Consider the following 18,877-nt stretch of genomic DNA (forward strand, 5'->3'; position numbering starts at 1 on the left):
CAAATAGGAAAGCATGAACAGCTCTTATTTCCAGAACATATGCTATATGGACACAAGTATTGTGCCCCCTCCACATTACACCTTAAAGGAGCTTTTATGACCTCCCGTTTCACATCCATAGACATTAATATAGAGTCGGACACTTTGTAGCTGTAACAGCTCCCACTCTTCTGGGATTTCTATAAGACCTTTCAGGGGGTCTGTGTGAACTTTTTCCCATTCATTCAGAAGAGCATTTGTCAGTAATGGATGATGGAGAAGGCCGGGCTCACGATCTCTGTTCTTGTTCATAATAATGGTTTTGGAAGGAAATGAGGTCGGAACTCATGTTCTTCCCACCAAATTCGCCCAACCATGTCTTTGTGGATCTTTTGCACTGGCCACAGTCATAAGGGAACAGAAAAGGGGCCTTCCCCAAACTGTTTCCATAAAAAACGGATTTTTGTGTACTCACCGTAAAATCGTTTTCTCTTAGCCATCATTGGGGGACACAGGACCATGGGTGTTATGCTGCCTATCCATAGGAGGACACTAAGTAGATGCAAAAGCATAGCTCCTCCTCTGCAGTATACACCCCCTGGCCGGGCCAGGCAACCTCAGTTTTAGTACACAAGCAGTAGGAGAAAAAAATAGTAAAAACTTATCTCAACGGAGGAGCATGAGAAAAGAAGAGTCATAACCAAATAAGGTACTGAGAGAACCAAGGCCCCGCAGGGCAACAGGGTGGGTGCTGTGTCCCCCAATGATGGCTAAGAGAAAACAATTTTACGGTGAGTACACAAAAATCCGTTTTTCTCTGACGCCTCATTGGGGGAAACAGGACCATAGGACGTCCTAAAGCAGTCCATGGGTGGGAAACATAAAAGAAGACAACACAACCCAAGGACTAGGCACCAGTCCCAGACAGCCTGGAACGCCTACTGAGAGAGGTGGTCTACTGCCATTTGCAGAATTTTCCTACCCAGATTTGCCTCAGTTGAAACCTGGGTATGGACTCTGTAATGCTTTGAAAACGTATGTAGGCTAGACCAGGTCGCAGTCTTACACACCTGTTCCACTGAAGCCTGATGCCGAATGGCCCACGAAGCGCCAACTGCTCGCGTGGAATGAGCCCACAGCCCACTAGGAATGGGCTGGAGTTGCAAGTGGTAGACTTCGCAGAGCGAATCCAGCGAGCCAGAGTCGCCTTTGAAGCTGCCTGTCCCTTCTTAGGCCCCTCAGGAATGACGAACAAAGAGTCCGTTTTCCTAAAGGGGGCTGTCCTGGATATGTAATATCTGAGAGCTCTGATGAGGTCTAACGAATGCAGAGACCTTTCCACCCTATGAACCGGGTGTGGACAAAAGGAAGGCAGAACAATGTCCTCGTTCAAATGAAACAGGGTAAGAACCTTTGGAAGGAAATCCGGAAGGGGGCGCAGAACCACCTTGTCCTGGTGAAAGATCAGAAAAGGCTCGCGGCAAGAGAGTGCTGCTAGCTCTGAAACCCGTCTGATGGACGTAATTGCCACCAGGAATGTTACCTTCCAGGAGAGAAGAGCAAGGGAGGATTCCTTGAGGGGTTCAAAGGGAGACCTCTGGAGACCGTACAGAACGAGGTTGAGGTCCCATGGTTCCAGCGGCCGTTTGTACGGGGGAACTAGATGGGAAACGCCCTGGAGGAAGGTCTTGACTTGCGTTTTTTGAACTAGGCGGCATTGATAGAAGATTGAGAGCGCTGAGACCTGCCCTTTAAGGGAACTGAGAGCCAATCCCGCTTGCAAGCCAGACTGTAGAAAGTCGAGAATTCTGGGGATGGCCAGAGGCATAGGCTGGACGTTAGTTTCCCTGCACCATGAAAGGAAGATTTTCCACATACGGTGGTAAATGCGGGATGAAGCAGGCTTTCGGGCGCTGATCATGGTGGAAATAACCGCGGGGGAGAATCCCGCTCTTGTTAATACCCAGGTGTCAATGGCCATGCCGTCAGCTTCAGGGCTCTGGAGTTCTGATGGGAAATGGGCCCTTGGGTCAGCAAGTCTGGGATGTCTGGAAGGCGCCACAGTGCGTCTGTGAGCATTTGTACTAATTCGGCGTACCAGGCGCGCCTGGGCCAGTCCGGTGCTATCAGTATCACCAGGACTCCCTCTGCCTTGATCTTCCTGATTACCCGCGGCAGCAGGGGTAGAGGTGGAAATATGTAAGGCAGGCGGAATTGGTGCCAGGAACAGATTAGAGCATCCGCGCCGATGGACTGCGGGTCGCGTGACCTGGCTATGAACGAGGGTACCTTTGCATTCAACCTTGAGGCCATTACGTCCATGTCTGGTGTGCCCCAGCGAGTGCAGATGTGTAGACACACTTCGGGGTGGAGAGACTATTCTCCAGCGGCCAGGCCTTGGCGACTTAGAAAGTCTGCTGCCCAGTTCTCTACCCCCGGTATGTGTACCGCTGATATCACTGATCCCGACGATTCGGCCCAGCTGAGGATATTGTGGGCCTCGAGATAAGCCGCTTTGCTGCGGGTGCCCCCCTGCCGATTGATATAGGCTACAGCTGTCACATTGTCCGATTGGACTCGAATCTGACGACCCGCTAGCAGAGGGCAGAACGCTCTGAGCGCGAGGAAGATCGCGCGGAGTTCCAGGATGTTTATGGGTAGCAAAGACTCCTGGGGCGTCCAACGTCCTTGAGCAGTGTGGTGCCAGTACACTGCTCCCCAGCCTAGGAGGCTGGCGTCCGTGGTCAGGACCAGCCAGTTCACTGGGAGAAAAGATCTCACCTTCGATAGGGATGAGGACCGAAGCCACCAGCGGAGTGCATACTTGACTGAAGGCGTCAGGTGAAGATGTCTGTCCAGGGAGAAGGGGTTCTTGTCCCAGGCCGCTAGAAGGGCTAGCTGCAGTGGGCGGAGGTGCAGTTGAGCAAAGGGTACTGCCTCTGTCGCGGGCGGGGAGGAGGGTGTCAGCACACCGCGCTCACCCCTTCTGCTCGGGTCCGGCAGCTGCTCAGTGGTGGCTCGAGCTGTGGGCCGGATCCCAGGGTTTCTCGAGCGACACTCCTCGCCCGTGAGTGAAAGGGGATTGTTGGTTGGGTGTGGGGATTGTTATAGTTCGTGACGCCACCCACGGTTGTGGTGATTGTACCACCGCTGCTCAGTGTGGGGGTCCCGGGGATGGTGATGCGGAGCAGCCAGGTGTTGTGTTGCCCCTCCGTGGGTAGGGGTTGGTGATCCCGGGACCCGGTGAAGAGATGTGAAGTGTAGGGCCTGGAGGGCGCAGGGACGCGGGGGCAGCGCTATGCCTTGCGGCACTGTGGTACTCACTCAGCCTGAGACACGGACACAGTTTGTACGGTAAACCAACGGCTGGTAGGACGGTCCCACAGACGGTTGCACCTGCACTCCCGGTAGGTGACGGTGACGTCTCTCTTCCTTGCACCTGTTTGACTGATGGTAGCGGTGGATTCCCTCCGGTTACCCGCTCCCCGACTGCAATCTGGGCCGGAGGAGCTCTACACTTTGCCCGCAGGCGCTGGCCCTGGGGAAACTGGTGCCTTGGCGGTGGCGGTGTCTCCCCGGTAATGGTCGGGCTGTTGCCGTCAATCGGGACTTTGTTGCTGGGGGATCTGCGTCCCCTTCACTGACGGATTCAGCAAATTGGGCGACTCCTAGCCTTGCCGGGGTCCGAGAGGCCCCTGCCCTGGTGCTGACTGTCCTTCGGAACACTGCTCCAGACCACCGGGCACACAGCCAACGGGGTCCTTCCAGGAACTTCCAAACGGTCCCCCTCCGGACAGTCACCGCCGTCGCTGACCTTGCTGTTCTAGCCCTACACACAGCTGGGCTCTCAGGCTCTGTGCACTCTCTGCGCTCTCTCCACTTCTTGCTTTCCTCCTTTTCCACTTTCCTTTCCTTCACTTTCACTTCTTGTTGTTTACTCTAGCCCCTGCCTGGGCTATCTGCTGTTCACTCCTTCATGTCCCTGACTCGACTCCTGCTCCTCCCTGAGCTTTCTGCCTGGTTACTTCCTGCCTCCAGAGTTGTGAGCTCCTTGGTGGGCGGAGCCAACCGCCTGGCCCACCCCCTGGTGTGCATCACAGACTCCTGGAGGGAGGCAACAAGGATTTCTGGTTAGCAGGTGTGCCTACCTGGAGTGTGGGGTGTAGTGGTGTTGTTATCTGTGTCCCCTGGCTTGCCCAGGGCGACACATTCCCCCTTAGCAAAATGCAGACCGTCCGCGGGCTGCCGTCCTACACCGGTTTTATTTTTCTGTAAAAAGGGGATAACAGGGTTAAACAAAACATAAGCATAACATTTTTAATCAACTCTTCCCAAGACGGGAGGCACATTTTCTTTTAACGTTTCAACGGTGTACGGTCACGGTTTCCGCTCTCTCCCACCCAAGCAACCTGGCCCTGATGCTGCCCCTAAAACCCAGGCAGCACCCCTTGACCCACAGTCCAGCACAAGTCACCCGAGCGGGATCTGTCCTTCCCTCCAGAGGGTAGCCACCGGTCCCTTTGGTGGCTGGGCCCTGGCCTGCTCTGCTCAGGGCCCTCCCTCCAACCTGCCTCTCCGGAGGCGGCATTGCGGAAACGGTAACGGTACCCAACATATTTACAAGCCACTAACGTTTGTGGTTGCATGCAGAGTTCACGGGCTTGTCCATGGCTAGTTCCCATGCATTAACTTTTAACGGTCCCCACGGGGACAACGGTGCCGGCTCCTGCCGGTTGATAATCACAGCTGACAATCAGGTGAAAACTCGGTTCAATCAGTGTTTTTCATTTTTCAAAACTTTCAACAAACTTTCAAACAAACAAAGCGCTGGTCCCTACGGGGACGGTGCTGCGGGCCTCCATTGCCCTACTCCGGTCCTGCTGCTGCTTCATCCGAGGGAGGGGGTGCAGAGCTCATCTTGCCCTCCGGGCTGCCCCTCAGCTTTACATCCAGGGCAAACCACCCCCTCTCTCCGCAGTGCCGAGTGTACCGCACCATGTCTCCCGGGATAAGATTGCGGCCAGGATGCTCTTCGGGCAGGTGAGCATGCACATCCCGCCGGGCTACAAATAACTCGGCCTCCAGGCCCGGTTCGTATATGAACCCGTAGCCCCGGCGGATATCGAATCGCCTCACCTGCCCCTCGTAGAACGGGCCCCAGACACGGAAGGTCGCTTGCCGCAGGTTCTCCTTTTCCCGTATGACTCGGGCCACCAGCTCGGCTTTCCTACGCTCCCTCTCCGCGATCTCCAGGCCCAGCTTGGTCGGCTCCCTGTCCCAGTATGGCTCCGGCGCACGGGTTGAGCCCCGCGGGACATTCAGCACGTTACCCACTGTCAGGAAGGTGGGTGGCGTATCCCGCGGTGTCATGGCCTTGGGCGCTGCCTTGCAGCAACAACCCGGCGCCACCTCAGCCGAGGTGTGGGGGATGGGCACAGGGGCTTTCCGCAGTTGGGCCTTCGGCTCGGAGCGGGTCATCGGCTCCGGCTCGGGGAACTGCTCGGGGACTGTCTCTGGCGCAATCTTCGGGGCCTTCCATGGCAATGCCTCCGGTTTGCTTCGGGCTCCGGCTACAGGTCGGTCCGCCGGGGCGGACGGGCTGGGTATCGCTACCGGTTGCGGTGGCAGCGGGCCTAGTGGCGGGGTCACGGCCTCCGAGACGGGTGGCGAAGGAGGCAACGGGGGGAGAGGGCTTGGACCGGGTCCCTCAGCCGCAGCGACCGGTCCCTCCGGGACATAGGGGCGTGGGTCACTCACCCTCCCTTCCTCCGCTTCCTCCTCGCGTCTCCGCACGGCTGCCAAAACGTCCGCCATGTCGGTCTCCCACTCCTCCAGGAGGAGCTGCATTTTGACCTGCAGCCTTAGATGGAGCTGCGCGGTCCGGATCTCCACCCACGCTGCGGTTCCCGGTGCGGGGGCCACGGTGTTTCGGGACGGCATCCACATGGTGTCTTTGCTGTTTGCTTCCAGGAACGGGATGTTTGCAGAGTCCTGGCGTCCCTGCTTTTATAGCGGCGACTACATGCCGCCAGCCGCCATCGCGTCCCCCTTAGCTCTTTTCGGCCCCTCCTCTCTCGGGGCGGAGTTTTGGCCTTCGCGCCTCTACTGCTCGAGAAGACGCTCGAGCGGGAACTTTTCGCGCCAAAGATGGCGACTTCTGAAATTTTTCTGCCGGATACCTCCGGCGGTAACAAGGCGCACCTCTACCAGACGGCAGAGCGGTAAGATCCTGTTCGTGACGCCAAGTTGTCGCGGGCGGGGAGGAGGGTGTCAGCACACCGCGCTCACCCCTTCTGCTCGGGTCCGGCAGCTGCTCAGTGGTGGCTCGAGCTGTGGGCCGGATCCCAGGGTTTCTCGAGCGACACTCCTCGCCCGTGAGTGAAAGGGGATTGTTGGTTGGGTGTGGGGATTGTTATAGTTCGTGACGCCACCCACGGTTGTGGTGATTGTACCACCGCTGCTCAGTGTGGGGGTCCCGGGGATGGTGATGCGGAGCAGCCAGGTGTTGTGTTGCCCCTCCGTGGGTAGGGGTTGGTGATCCCGGGACCCGGTGAAGAGATGTGAAGTGTAGGGCCTGGAGGGCGCAGGGACGCGGGGGCAGCGCTATGCCTTGCGGCACTGTGGTACTCACTCAGCCTGAGACACGGACACAGTTTGTACGGTAAACCAACGGCTGGTAGGACGGTCCCACAGACGGTTGCACCTGCACTCCCGGTAGGTGACGGTGACGTCTCTCTTCCTTGCACCTGTTTGACTGATGGTAGCGGTGGATTCCCTCCGGTTACCCGCTCCCCGACTGCAATCTGGGCCGGAGGAGCTCTACACTTTGCCCGCAGGCGCTGGCCCTGGGGAAACTGGTGCCTTGGCGGTGGCGGTGTCTCCCCGGTAATGGTAGGGCTGTTGCCGTCAATCGGGACTTTGTTGCTGGGGGATCTGCGTCCCCTTCACTGACGGATTCGGCAAATTGGGCGACTCCTAGCCTTGCCGGGGTCCGAGAGGCCCCTGCCCTGGTGCTGACTGTCCTTCGGAACACTGCTCCAGACCACCGGGCACACAGCCAACGGGGTCCTTCCAGGAACTTCCAAACGGTCCCCCTCCGGACAGTCACCGCCGTCGCTGACCTTGCTGTTCTAGCCCTACACACAGCTGGGCTCTCAGGCTCTGTGCACTCTCTGCGCTCTCTCCACTTCTTGCTTTCCTCCTTTTCCACTTTCCTTTCCTTCACTTTCACTTCTTGTTGTTTACTCTAGCCCCTGCCTGGGCTATCTGCTGTTCACTCCTTCATGTCCCTGACTCGACTCCTGCTCCTCCCTGAGCTTTCTGCCTGGTTACTTCCTGCCTCCAGAGTTGTGAGCTCCTTGGTGGGCGGAGCCAACCGCCTGGCCCACCCCCTGGTGTGCATCACAGACTCCTGGAGGGAGGCAACAAGGATTTCTGGTTAGCAGGTGTGCCTACCTGGAGTGTGGGGTGTAGTGGTGTTGTTATCTGTGTCCCCTGGCTTGCCCAGGGCGACACACCTCCATAGCCGCCACCATCCTGCCGAGCACCTTCATGCTGAATCGAATGGAGCGAGACGGAGGACGTAGAAGGCAGCGTACCGCTCGTTGAAGAGCGATCGCCTTGTCCTGAGGGAGAAGGATCAAGCCCCGACGGGTGTCCAGGGACATGCCCAGGAAGGTGATGGATCGTGATGGGATCGAGGATGATTTGTCCACTAGCCACCCTAAGCGGGATAGGGCGTCCACAGTGATCTGTACGCTGGTTGAGGCAAGGCCGAAGGGTAGAACTACGAATTGAAAGTGGGAGTCCTGAATTGCGAAGCGGAGGAACTTTTGGTGATCTGGGGCGATGGGTATGTGCAGGTACGCGTCCTTGATGTCTATGGAGGCGAGGAATTCCCCTTCGACCATGGATGCAATAATGGACCTTAGGGACTCCATTCTGAATATCCATACGTGCACATGTTTGTTTAGGTGTTTGAGGTCCAGGATGGGTCGAACTGACCCATCCTTTTTGGGGACCACAAAGAGGTTGGAATAAAAACCTCTGAACTTCTCGTCGTCTGGGACAGGTATTATCACTCCTGCTGTTTGGAGCGAGTGGATTGCTGAGAAAAAAGCTTTGCGCCGTTTTCGAGTCTTTGGGGGGTTTGAGAGAAAGAACTGACTTGGGGGTCGGGTCCGAAATTCTATGTGGTAACCGGAAGACACAAGGTCTCGCACCCATTTGTTGTCTGAGGCGGCAGCCCAGATGTGTTGAAAGAGCCGCAGTCGACCTCCTACAATGAGTGTGTCTTCCGGGGCGCCGAAGGAGTTCATGAGGGGGGAAAACGTCGTGGACGAGTCTCCCTAGTCCTGGACTGTTTCGGTCTAGGCTGCCATGACGAAGTGGGTTTCGGCGAGAGCTGAGAAGGTCGGTCCCTGCGTAGTCCACGGCTGGTGGCGGGGACAGCACGGGATGTCGACCAACCAAATGAGTCCTGAAAGGAGCGGAACGAGGACTGTGGACGTCTGGTGAAGGACGTCCTGGACTTCAGCTGGGGGAGGGAGGTACTCTTTCCTCCCGTGGCGTCAGAAATTAGCTTGTCCAGACGTTCGCCAAACAATCGGTCTGGAAAAAAGGGAAGGCCCGTGAGAGACTTCTTGGAGGCAGAGTCCGCTCGCCATTGTCGGAGCCAGAAAGCTCTACGGATTGCTATGGTATTTGAGGCGGCAAACGCTGCGCAGGTAGCAGCATCAATGGAGGCCTGCATGAGGTACTCCGCCGCAGCGGCAATTTGAGCTGTTACCTCTGTGAAGGTATGCGTGAACTGGGATTCCTCAAGCGAAGTGTTAAGGGATTCTGCCCAGACCGAGATCGCCTTTGCGACCCACACAGCGGCAAAGGAGGGCGAGAGGGAGGAACCCACAGCCTCAAAAGCAGAGCGGGCGAGGTGCTCCACCTGTCTGTCTGTCGGGTCCTTGATGGAGGAACCATCGGGTAAAGACAGGAGCGTCTTTGTGGTAAGGCGGGAGACCGGGGGGGACATTGCATAGCCAGCACCAGGTTCTGTGACAGTTTTTCCATGGATTGGGACAGAAACTGTGCCCATTCTGGTGGGCTGGGAGCCCTAGGCTCTGGGCAGACTGTTGCGGCGGTGGTGGCAGGGGGGTCTTGGGGGGCTATAGGGGCACAGGACTCACGAGAGAAGAGGTGTGTTTACGTGGTAGCTCAGCGTGGCAGGCAGTGCAGGCTAAATAATAGACTATGTGGGCCTTAGCACTCTTAGTGCCCTTAGAATTCTGCATGTTCCTAATAGGAGTATGCCAGGAGGGGGAGCAATGCTCAGCAGAGCTACAAGTGAAGCAAGCACCTCACCAGAATCAGCCGATGGCCCTGTCCTCAGGAAGGATTAAGTTCTATGGAGATCTTGCTCTATGGAGATCTTCGCACGCTTTTCTGGGGGGCGGGGCTTAGCGCTAAAAGAGCACGAAGATGAAGTCTGTGTGCCCCCCCCCTGCTGTGGGTAGTAAAAAAACGGCGGGAAGGGAGCTTCTGATAGTTTTCCTCCCTCTCCCTCCAGTCAGCACACAGCTTGTCACTGGTGGTTATCAGCCAGCTTTTCTGCTAGAGCAAATAAACAGAGCAAATAAACAGCGTGAGTCCCTAAGCCCTGGGCCCCCTGCCACCGGGAAATTATCTGCAGGACTTTCTGCAAACAGGAGTGACTTCCCCCCTCCTCCAGCCAGCAAGCTAGAGAAAAGTTAACACTGTGTGTGCAGGATCCTTGGGGCTCTCCTCCTTGCACTCAGCAAGGGACTTTCTCATAATAAATACTGTAAATGTCCTGGGAGCCTTCCCTGCAGCGTCTTTTCTCCCTTTGTCTGGGAAACCAGTCAGGGGGGGATCTAACCTTAAAACACTGCTTCAGTCCAGGCAGTGAAAATAGCAGTCAGCTTGCTGTGTCCAGTCACACCGGTGCCATATTCAACTCAGAGCTTGCAAAGAGGGGCTGAGGAATTGGGCTATAGGGGCACAGGCCTCTACCCTGGGCTTTGGAAAATCGGTGTCTGTGGAACCCGTCGTCCAACCCAGGATCCAGCGTCGCAGGAGGGGGTATGTGGAGGCGACACTCCACGTTCCCGCCCGTTGATGGTAGTGGGAGATCGGTCCCAAAAGGAAACCGTCGCCCTCAAAAAATAACAAACCTTGAAAGGAAGTGCCTCCTACAGACACTAAGCTAAAACTGAGGTTGCCTGGCCCGGCCAGGGGGTGTATACTGCAGAGGAGGAGCTATGCTTTTGCATCTACTTAGTGTCCTCCTATGGATAGGCAGCATAACACCCATGGTCCTGTGTCCCCCAATGAGGCGTCAGAGAAAATGGAATATACAATTGTCTACAATGTCTTGTGCTAAAGCTGGAACTAAAGAATGTAGTCTGATAGCTGACAAGTCCGGAGCATTATCCTCCTCCACCACCAACTCTGTACATCAGGCACAATGCAGTCAGGGGGTAAAGTTCTCCAGGAATCACCAAACCCAGACTCCTCTATGAGACGCAGATAGAGCAGTGTGATCCGTCACTGCACAGAACACGTCTCATCAAGAGTCCAGTGGTGGCTTTACACCGCTACATTCGACTCTCGGCATTATGCTTGGTGATCATAGAATGGTAGACTTGTAAGGGACCTCCGGGGTCATCAGGTCCAACCTCCTCCTCACAACTGCTCGGCATTGTGCTTGGAGATGTACGGCTCGGCATTGTGCATTGTGATGTATGGCTTGGCATTGTGCTTGGTGATGTACAGATCGGCATTGTGCTTGATGTACGGATCGGCATTGTGCCTGGTGATGTACGGCTCGGCATTGTGCTTGGTGATGTACGGCTCGGCATTGTGCTTGGTGATGTACGGCTCAGTATTGTGCTTGGTAATGTACGGCTCGGTATTGTGCTTGGTGATGTACGGCTCGGCATCGTTCTTGGTGATGTACGGCTCGGCATTGTGCTTGGTGATGTACGGCTCGACATTGTTCTTGGTGATGTACGGCTCGGCATTGTGCTTGGTGATGTACGGCTTGGCATTGTGCTTGGTGATGTACGGCTCGGCATTGTGCTTGGTGATGTACAGCTCGGCATTGTGTTTGGTGATGTACGGCTCGGCATTGTGCTTGGTGATGTACGGCTCGGCATTGTGCTTGGTGATGTACAGCTCGGCATTGTGTTTGGTGATGTACGGCTCGGCATTGTGCTTGGTGATGTACAGCTCGGCATTGTGTTTGGTGATGTACGGCTCGGCATTGTGCTTGGTGATGGCACAGTGTTTGTGCTGATGTTACCAAAGGAGGTCTGGACTCTTCAGTTATGAGGTCAGCAGAAAGTTGGTGAATTTAATGCCCTTTGCCCCTCAGCCCCTGGCTGTAATGTTACAGGGTCTCCACTTCATGGCTGAGTTGCTGTGGCTCCTTCCACTTTTCAATAATATCACTTACAGGGGAAGGAGGAAGATATGTCATGAAAGGACTAGTTACTCTGGTGGCTACTATACGGGACCACTCTGGCATCAGTGAGCTCTGCACCACCAGCCATTCTATCACATATTAAGGCCTAAGCCACACAGCATGAAAATCGGAGAGAGTGGAGTGTGATAAAACATCGCATTCCACTCGGACCAATATTAGTCTATATGTCAGCACCCATGAGCAATTATTTTCTCAGCCCTAATCGGACCGAGAAAACAATCGCAACATGCTGCGACTGTAATGCAAGTCTTGTTTCTTTTGCACCCGTTCAAGTCTATGGGGCAAGAGAAAAAAAATCGCACTGCACTCTCAAACACCAGTGTACCGCAAGTGCAGGACGAGAATGGCAATAGCGGGCAACGGAGGAGAGAGGGAGATAAATCCCTCTCTCCTCTCCTCAGAGCCGGCCTGCCCACCGCAGCTGTGGTCCGATCGCATGATCGGACCTCAGTCGCAGTGACACTCGCATGATACTCAGCTCCCGCTGTGCTGCCAGCGTGAGCAGAGTGTCATGCGAGGATTACAGTAGTGACCCATGTGGCCCCGGCCTAATAAAGACAGATGGCCTGGCGCGGGGGGCCACGGGCCTGAGGTCATACATTAGGGGCTATGGGACTGGATGAAAAACCTGGAATTTTAAGGTTAATAAGCGTCTCAATATTTTTGTTCATATAGTGTGGGTACAATGAGGTTGAATCAGGACATTAATTAGCTTTCCTGCAAGATGAATGCTATCACTCTAGCAGCACCTATGGAAATAATTACACTATATATCGATGTCCAAACCTCTAATGAGATCCTTGCCAAATTTTGAATGTTTGGCAAAACCAGAGTCTTCCCCCCCAAAAAGGACACCCATCTGCAGACAGCTGTTTCATGATTCCTTCTCATCAAAGATTCGGGTAATGGTTGACTGGGTGAGAGGACTTGGCCAGATTGTGGCGTTTTTTCTTTCTGGAAACCAGCAGCTGGAATAGGTAAGACATAGACAAGACAATGAGCCCTGAAAAAAGAAAAAAAAATGTATGAAACCGCCTGTCCTCCCATAGGAAGGCTTCCTATATAGTGCCAGTAATTCGAGACGCCACTCTTTGTAATTTGGGGGGGACATGTAATATTTCCAATATATTTACTTATGTTCTTTTCCGCACGGCGATGTCATCTGATCAGTGAGGCCACTCACCATCTGGGACATGGAATGAGCCTGCCCCCAAAATCAAGAGCTGTTTTTTTGTCAAGCTCCTCCGAAACACGATCACTTGCCCATAGGCTTCAGATGGAAGCCACTGACTTCCCAGAGGAGGTTAAGAAGTTAAAAACATTCTTCTTATACAGGAAAACAGGGGGGAAAATGTCTCAACAAAAAAACCCCTTGTGGAACCTAAATGAGCGGGGTTACAGGACAAACATCCATGATGCTGGCCGTACATGTAAGAGTCAGCTTCGCCATCCTCTGCCCCCTTATCCACTCTTACTAAAGCACCAACCATGGTAACCTCAGCCATCTAATCATATATATCTATGGGATACACATTGCCGCTTTACCCCTTCCCAATGTGGGCATTCTCCGTTTTTGCTTGTTCGTTATTTCCTCCTCTTCTTCACAGAGCCATAACTTTTTTTTAAAGGAAATCTGGCAGCAGGTTTTTGCTACCTCATCTGAGAGCAGCAAGATTCTGAATCCAATGATGGATCACTTAGATTGCTGGCTGCAACCTGACACAATGACTAAAACTTAAAATTCAGATTGTCATATAGCTGATCCCACACCAGGCTCTCAATACAGATTATACATGGACAGTGAGATATCAATCCCAGGAAGGGACGTGCCGGACTGCTGTTCACAAGCCAGCTAGACCTAGCGATGATAATCGCCTAGTGATAAAGCCTTTAATTTAAAGTAAACAACAGTATAGAGCCTGATAAGAGAGGCATAGTTGATTTATTTATTTTAACCCCTACAGCATGCTGGAGTCATCTAAAGGTACCGTCACACTAAGCAACATCGCTAGCAACATCGCTGCTGATGTACAACTTGCTAGCGATGTTTCTGTGTGTGACATCCAGCAACAACCCGGCCCCTGCTGTGAGGTCGTTGGTTGTTGCTGAATGTCCTGGGCCATTTTTTAGTTGTTGCTGTCCCGCTGTGAAGCGCACATCGCTGTGTGTGACAGCGACAGAGCAACAACTAAATGTGCAGGCAGCAGGAGCCGGCTTCTGCAGACACTGGTAACCACGGTAAACATCGGGTAACCAAGAAGCCATTACCTTGGTTACCCGATATTTACCTTCATTACCAGCGTCCGCCGCTCTCAGCTGCCAGTGCCGGCTCCTGCTCCCTGCACACGTAGCTACAGTACACATCAGGTAATTAACCCGATGTGTACTGTGGCTAGGAGTGCAGGGAACAGGGAGCCGGCACTGGCAGCAAAGAGCGGCGGACGCTGGTAACGAAGGTAAATATCGGGTAACCAAGGGAAAGGCTTATTGGTTACCAGATGTTTACAGTCGTTACCAGTGTCCGCAGAAGCCGGCTCCTGCTGCCTGCACACGTAGCAGAGTACGCATCGGGTAATTAACCCGATGTGTACGGTGGCTAGGTGTGCAGGGAGCCAGCGCTAAGCGGTGTGCGCTGGTAACCAAGGTAAATATCGGGTTGGTTACCCGATATTTACCTTAGTTACCAAGCGCAGCATCGCTTCCACGACGCTCCAGCGATCCCTGCCAGGTCAGGTTGCTGGTGGGATCGCTGGAGCGTCGCTTAGTGTGACATCTCACCAGCGACCTCCTAGCAACTTACCAGCGATCCCTATCAGGTTGTATCGTTGTTGGGATCGCTGGTAAGTTGTTTAGTGTGACTGGGCCTTTACATAGCAAAAACCTGCTGACAGATTCCCTTTAATAGTCCCCTTAGGGGAATACGGGCAGCACGGTGGCTCAGTGGTTAGCACTGCAGTCTTGTGGTGCCTCAGTGGTTAGCACTGCAGTCTTGTGGTGGCTCAGTGGTTAGTACTGCAGTCTTGTGGTGCCTCAGTGGTTAGCACTGCAGTCCTGCAGCGCTGGGGTCCTTGGTTCAAATCCCACTAAGGACACCATCTGAAAGGAGTTTGTATGTTCTCCCCATGTTTGTGTGGGTTTCCTCCGGGTTCTCCAGTTTCCTCCCACACTCCAAAAACATACTCACAGGGATCCTAGATTGTGAGCCCCAATGGGGACAGTGTTGCAATTGTATGTAAAGCGCTGTGGAATTAAAAGCACTATATAAATGAATAAATATTATTATTATATATTATTATTATAATATAACCTGTTATCGTTTCATTGCTTGTGCCACAGTATTGCAGCATATCACAGTCTCCTAAGAAGCCCGGCAACTGGCAGGTTACAAAGGTACGCTGCTACCACAAGCACAGAGGACTTTATCAGACCCCCTGCTGTCATGGCAATCATATAATGGGTGCATCACGTGGAGCTGAAAATGGTGCTCTCCCATGCTGATGTGTTAAATCCCACTGTCGGGATTTAACAGGCTAACAATCATGGGCAGAACTCCGCTCATCTTGCAATTGTGGCCGTTACTGTCATACTAGGTACGGGGAAGCACCAAGCAAATGGAGAAAGGGAAGGGAAACCCTGTGTCTAGGGAAGGGGGAGATGGTGACCCCTGATCAATCCTACCACTGGTCCCTCACCACCCTAGATAGCTTCTGCACCTATGCGCCGAGCAGGATACCTGACCCTAGGTATCCCTAGTGCTGGGCCCTAAATAGGGAATGGATGGGATGAGCTCTTTGTCAACCCCAATGAACACTAGAGAAGACACAACTAGGACACAGGGGGCAAATGCATGAGCTACTTATCCACAGATGACTCAGGCAGGAGTTTAGCAAAGTTTCAGCAATGATACCACAGAGGACAAGCCTCCTGCTTGCAACCAGAGCTACAATGAACTGAATAATAGCACCAGCACCAGGGAAGATGGGAATATTTTAGCACAAGGAGAATACTAATAATCAGCAACTGGATGGAAGGAGAGCTCTGCTGGGTCCTAAAGGGGAAGAGATGAAAACCCAGCAGGAAAGCTACCTAGCGCAATGAATACTAACAACAGGAACAATAGAAAGTAAGGGAGCATTCTGCGCAGCCAAATGCTGTGACCTTCTATTGCCAGAAACCACATGACTGTGTCATCCGTAAATGGTCTTTTCAGGAAGGAAGGAGATGAACTCTCGTGTCACCTATTGGAAATAGCGATCCTAAAAGTGAAAAGTCACCCTTTAACGAGCCTGGTCATATGACTTACGATTTATGCCAGATCAGAACCTCAATTTGCAGACATGGTGTTTCAGGGGGATTGCCCCTCGTCAGTGGAAAGTATGAGATCAGATCTGGCTGTATGAGAAGCTATAGTGGGGTCTAAGGCGAAAACGTTTCTCCTTGCGGAGACTGACAAACCAATCTGGCTGTCATCCGTGATACACCTGTGACAGTTACACACAGCTATTAACTGCTGGGTATGGTGTACAGCAGATGTCGTAAAGGGGTTAAAGAGAATCTGTCAACAGGTTGGTTTTTTTATGTAATCAGAGAGCAGCAAGATGTAGGTGCAGAATCACTTAGGCTACATGCGCACGCTGCGTTTTTTCCCCCTTTTTTTGGTGCAGTTTTGTTGTCAGAACTTTCTGACATTTGACTTCCCAGCAACGTCTATGAGAAGTCAGATTTGCTGTGCACATTGCAGTTTGTCAGCGTTTTGGTTTTTTTTTTACAAAAGTTTGTGACAAAAAAGAAGCAGCATGTTCATTCTTCTAGCGTTTGTCAACATTTGTCACAAAAAAAATGCATCAAAAACGCATGCTATCATTTTGGTGCATTTTTCATGCGTTTTTGGTACATTTTTATCACAAAAAAATGCATCAGAAATGCATCAAAAACACACCTACATTACAAGCGTTTTTTTTACATTTCCAGGCTCAAGGTGCAGTTTTGGTTGCAGTTTGTGTGCAGAAAAAACTGCAGCGTGCGCATGTAGCCTTGGGCTATGTGCACACAGTGCGTTTTTTGGGCTCAAAACTGCATGACTTTGCTTCCCCAGCAAAGCCTATAAATTTTCATTTTTGATGTCCGCACACAACCTTTTTTTTTTTTTTTTTTTTTTTTTTTTTAAGCTGCGTTTTTGAGCTTAAAAAAACAAATTAAAAAAAAATGGACATGTCAATTCTTTCCTGCGGTTTCCCCCCATGCAATGCATTGGAAAAACGCATAGATCAAAAACGCAGCCAAAAACATGGTAAAAATGCATGCGTTTTTACCGGTGTGTTTTTTGCGTGTTTTTGCGGCGTGTGCATTTTTAGCGGCCAATAATGCACTAAAACGCAGCGTCAAGTAAACGCAGCGTGCACACATAGCCTTACTAGGCTGTGCTTTGCTGTTTCAATAAAATCAGTGTTTTAGCAGCAGTAGATTAGCACTACCGGACTAGGTGTCTGGTCTCTCTTGATCCAACCCCGCCCCCAGCACTGATTGGAGCAGTGACGTGGGTGGAGTTACACACAGTCCTGCAATCTGAGCTCTGCAGAGAAAACTGTGATTCTATCACAACTGCTGCAGCCATTAAACTAAGTGACACATTGCTGAAATCCGGTCTGTGTCCCTACATCATGCTACTGACTGATTCCCTTTAGATATAATTTCTATTTGGGACTCTCTACTTAGCACATTTAGGGGCCATTTATTGACTAGGTCGGCTCTGAAACGGCATTATAAAAGATTTCTCCAAAAAGGAACCTTCCTCAGTGAAGCGATTTCCTTTAAAATACTAAGTCAACAGCTCAGGATTATTATTTCTTTTTTTCTTTCGGAGGCTCTGTTCCCATTTGCTTTGGAAGCTACAACAAAAATGCATCTAAGTTTGCCAGGAAGACACCACGACAGCAGAGGCCACTGCAAATATGAAGGGTGCGGGATGGAGCACTGGGCTTCCTTTATGAGCGGAAACCACGACAAAGTGTGAATATAGCCTTACTGCTACATTTTAACAGTATGCGTAAATGTGTTTATTTTTCGCAGCAGTCATGAGAAAGTCATAAAACAATGATCATCAAACTGGAGGGAAAAGTAAACCTTACTAAGAAATCATCTCCACTGCCTCGGCTTATATATGACTGTAGGTTTAGCTATTGCTTCGAGTTGGTATAATAAGGTAGGCGTCCTTGGCGCTTAATAATATTACTTTAATGTAGCAATACATAATTTTTGTACTCGCGCTGCAGAAATTACTTTAGCAGAACAGAAAGAAGAGCCAAATTTCCTACCGTAGCTTTGCAAAGATATTCAATTTGCCACGTAGTAAACTAATGATGTGTAAATACAGCGACAATCTTTTTTTTTTTTTTTATTGTTGGTATGACAAATGATTTATTCCACATGAAGAGGTTCCATGGTACATTCTTCTACAAATGAAGTTACAAGGTAAAAAATAAATAAGTCTAAATTCAAAACTTATTTTTTTGTCAATACATATCTATATAATGCCATAGTCTTACCATAGCCAGACATAATGTATGTATGTATATATGTATGTGTATATATATATATATATATATATATATATATATATAATATATATATATATTATATATTTTATATATATATATATATATATATTATATATTTTATATATATATATATATATATATATATATATATATATATATATATATTATATATTTTATATATATATATATATATATATATATATATTTTATATATATATATATATATATATATATTTTATATATATATTATATATATATATATATATATATATATTTTATATATATTATATATATATATATATATATATATATATATATATATATATATATATATATATATATATATATATTTTACACGGCATATAGAAAGGGTGATTAAAGAAATAAGGCTATGATCAGGGGTCAAATTGGACACGGATTTTTGGGGATATTGAGTGAAAACCAATTGCCAGTGGAAATAGGTAGCGTTCTATTTCTTTTGGGCAGATTTTACAAGAAAAAGCATTTTTTACTTGTAAAGCGCCATGGATTGATGGCGCAATAATAATAATAATAATTAAAAAAAAAGGGAATTTTGTTTACTTACCGTAAATTCCTTTTCTTCTAGCTCCTATTGGGAGACCCAGACAATTGGGTGTATAGCTTCTGCCTCCGGAGGCCACACAAAGTATTACACTTTAAAAAGTGTAACCCCTCCCCTCTGCCTATACACCCTCCCGTGCATCACGGGCTCCTCAGTTTTGGTGCAAAAGCAGGAAGGAGAAAACTTATAAATTGGTCTAGGGTAAATTCAATCCGAAGGATGTTCGGAGAACTGAAGACCATGAACCAAAAGAACAAT

General features: G+C 50.7%; 1 protein-coding gene across 1 annotated transcript in view; it reads right to left on the reverse strand.

Moving 5' to 3' along the window:
• Window positions 1-17,848: 17,848 nt before the first annotated feature.
• The window catches only part of LOC142250687 (uncharacterized), an 82,997-nt gene continuing 81,968 nt past the window's right edge, over window positions 17,849-18,877 (reverse strand). Inside the window, exon 9 of the transcript XR_012725255.1 lies at window positions 17,849-17,931. The gene's annotated coding sequence lies outside the window, so the exon portion shown is untranslated. The remainder of the gene's footprint in view (window positions 17,932-18,877) is intronic.

Source organism: Anomaloglossus baeobatrachus, chromosome 9 (genome assembly GCF_048569485.1).
Source record: "Anomaloglossus baeobatrachus isolate aAnoBae1 chromosome 9, aAnoBae1.hap1, whole genome shotgun sequence".
NCBI classification, from domain to species: domain Eukaryota; kingdom Metazoa; phylum Chordata; class Amphibia; order Anura; family Aromobatidae; genus Anomaloglossus; species Anomaloglossus baeobatrachus.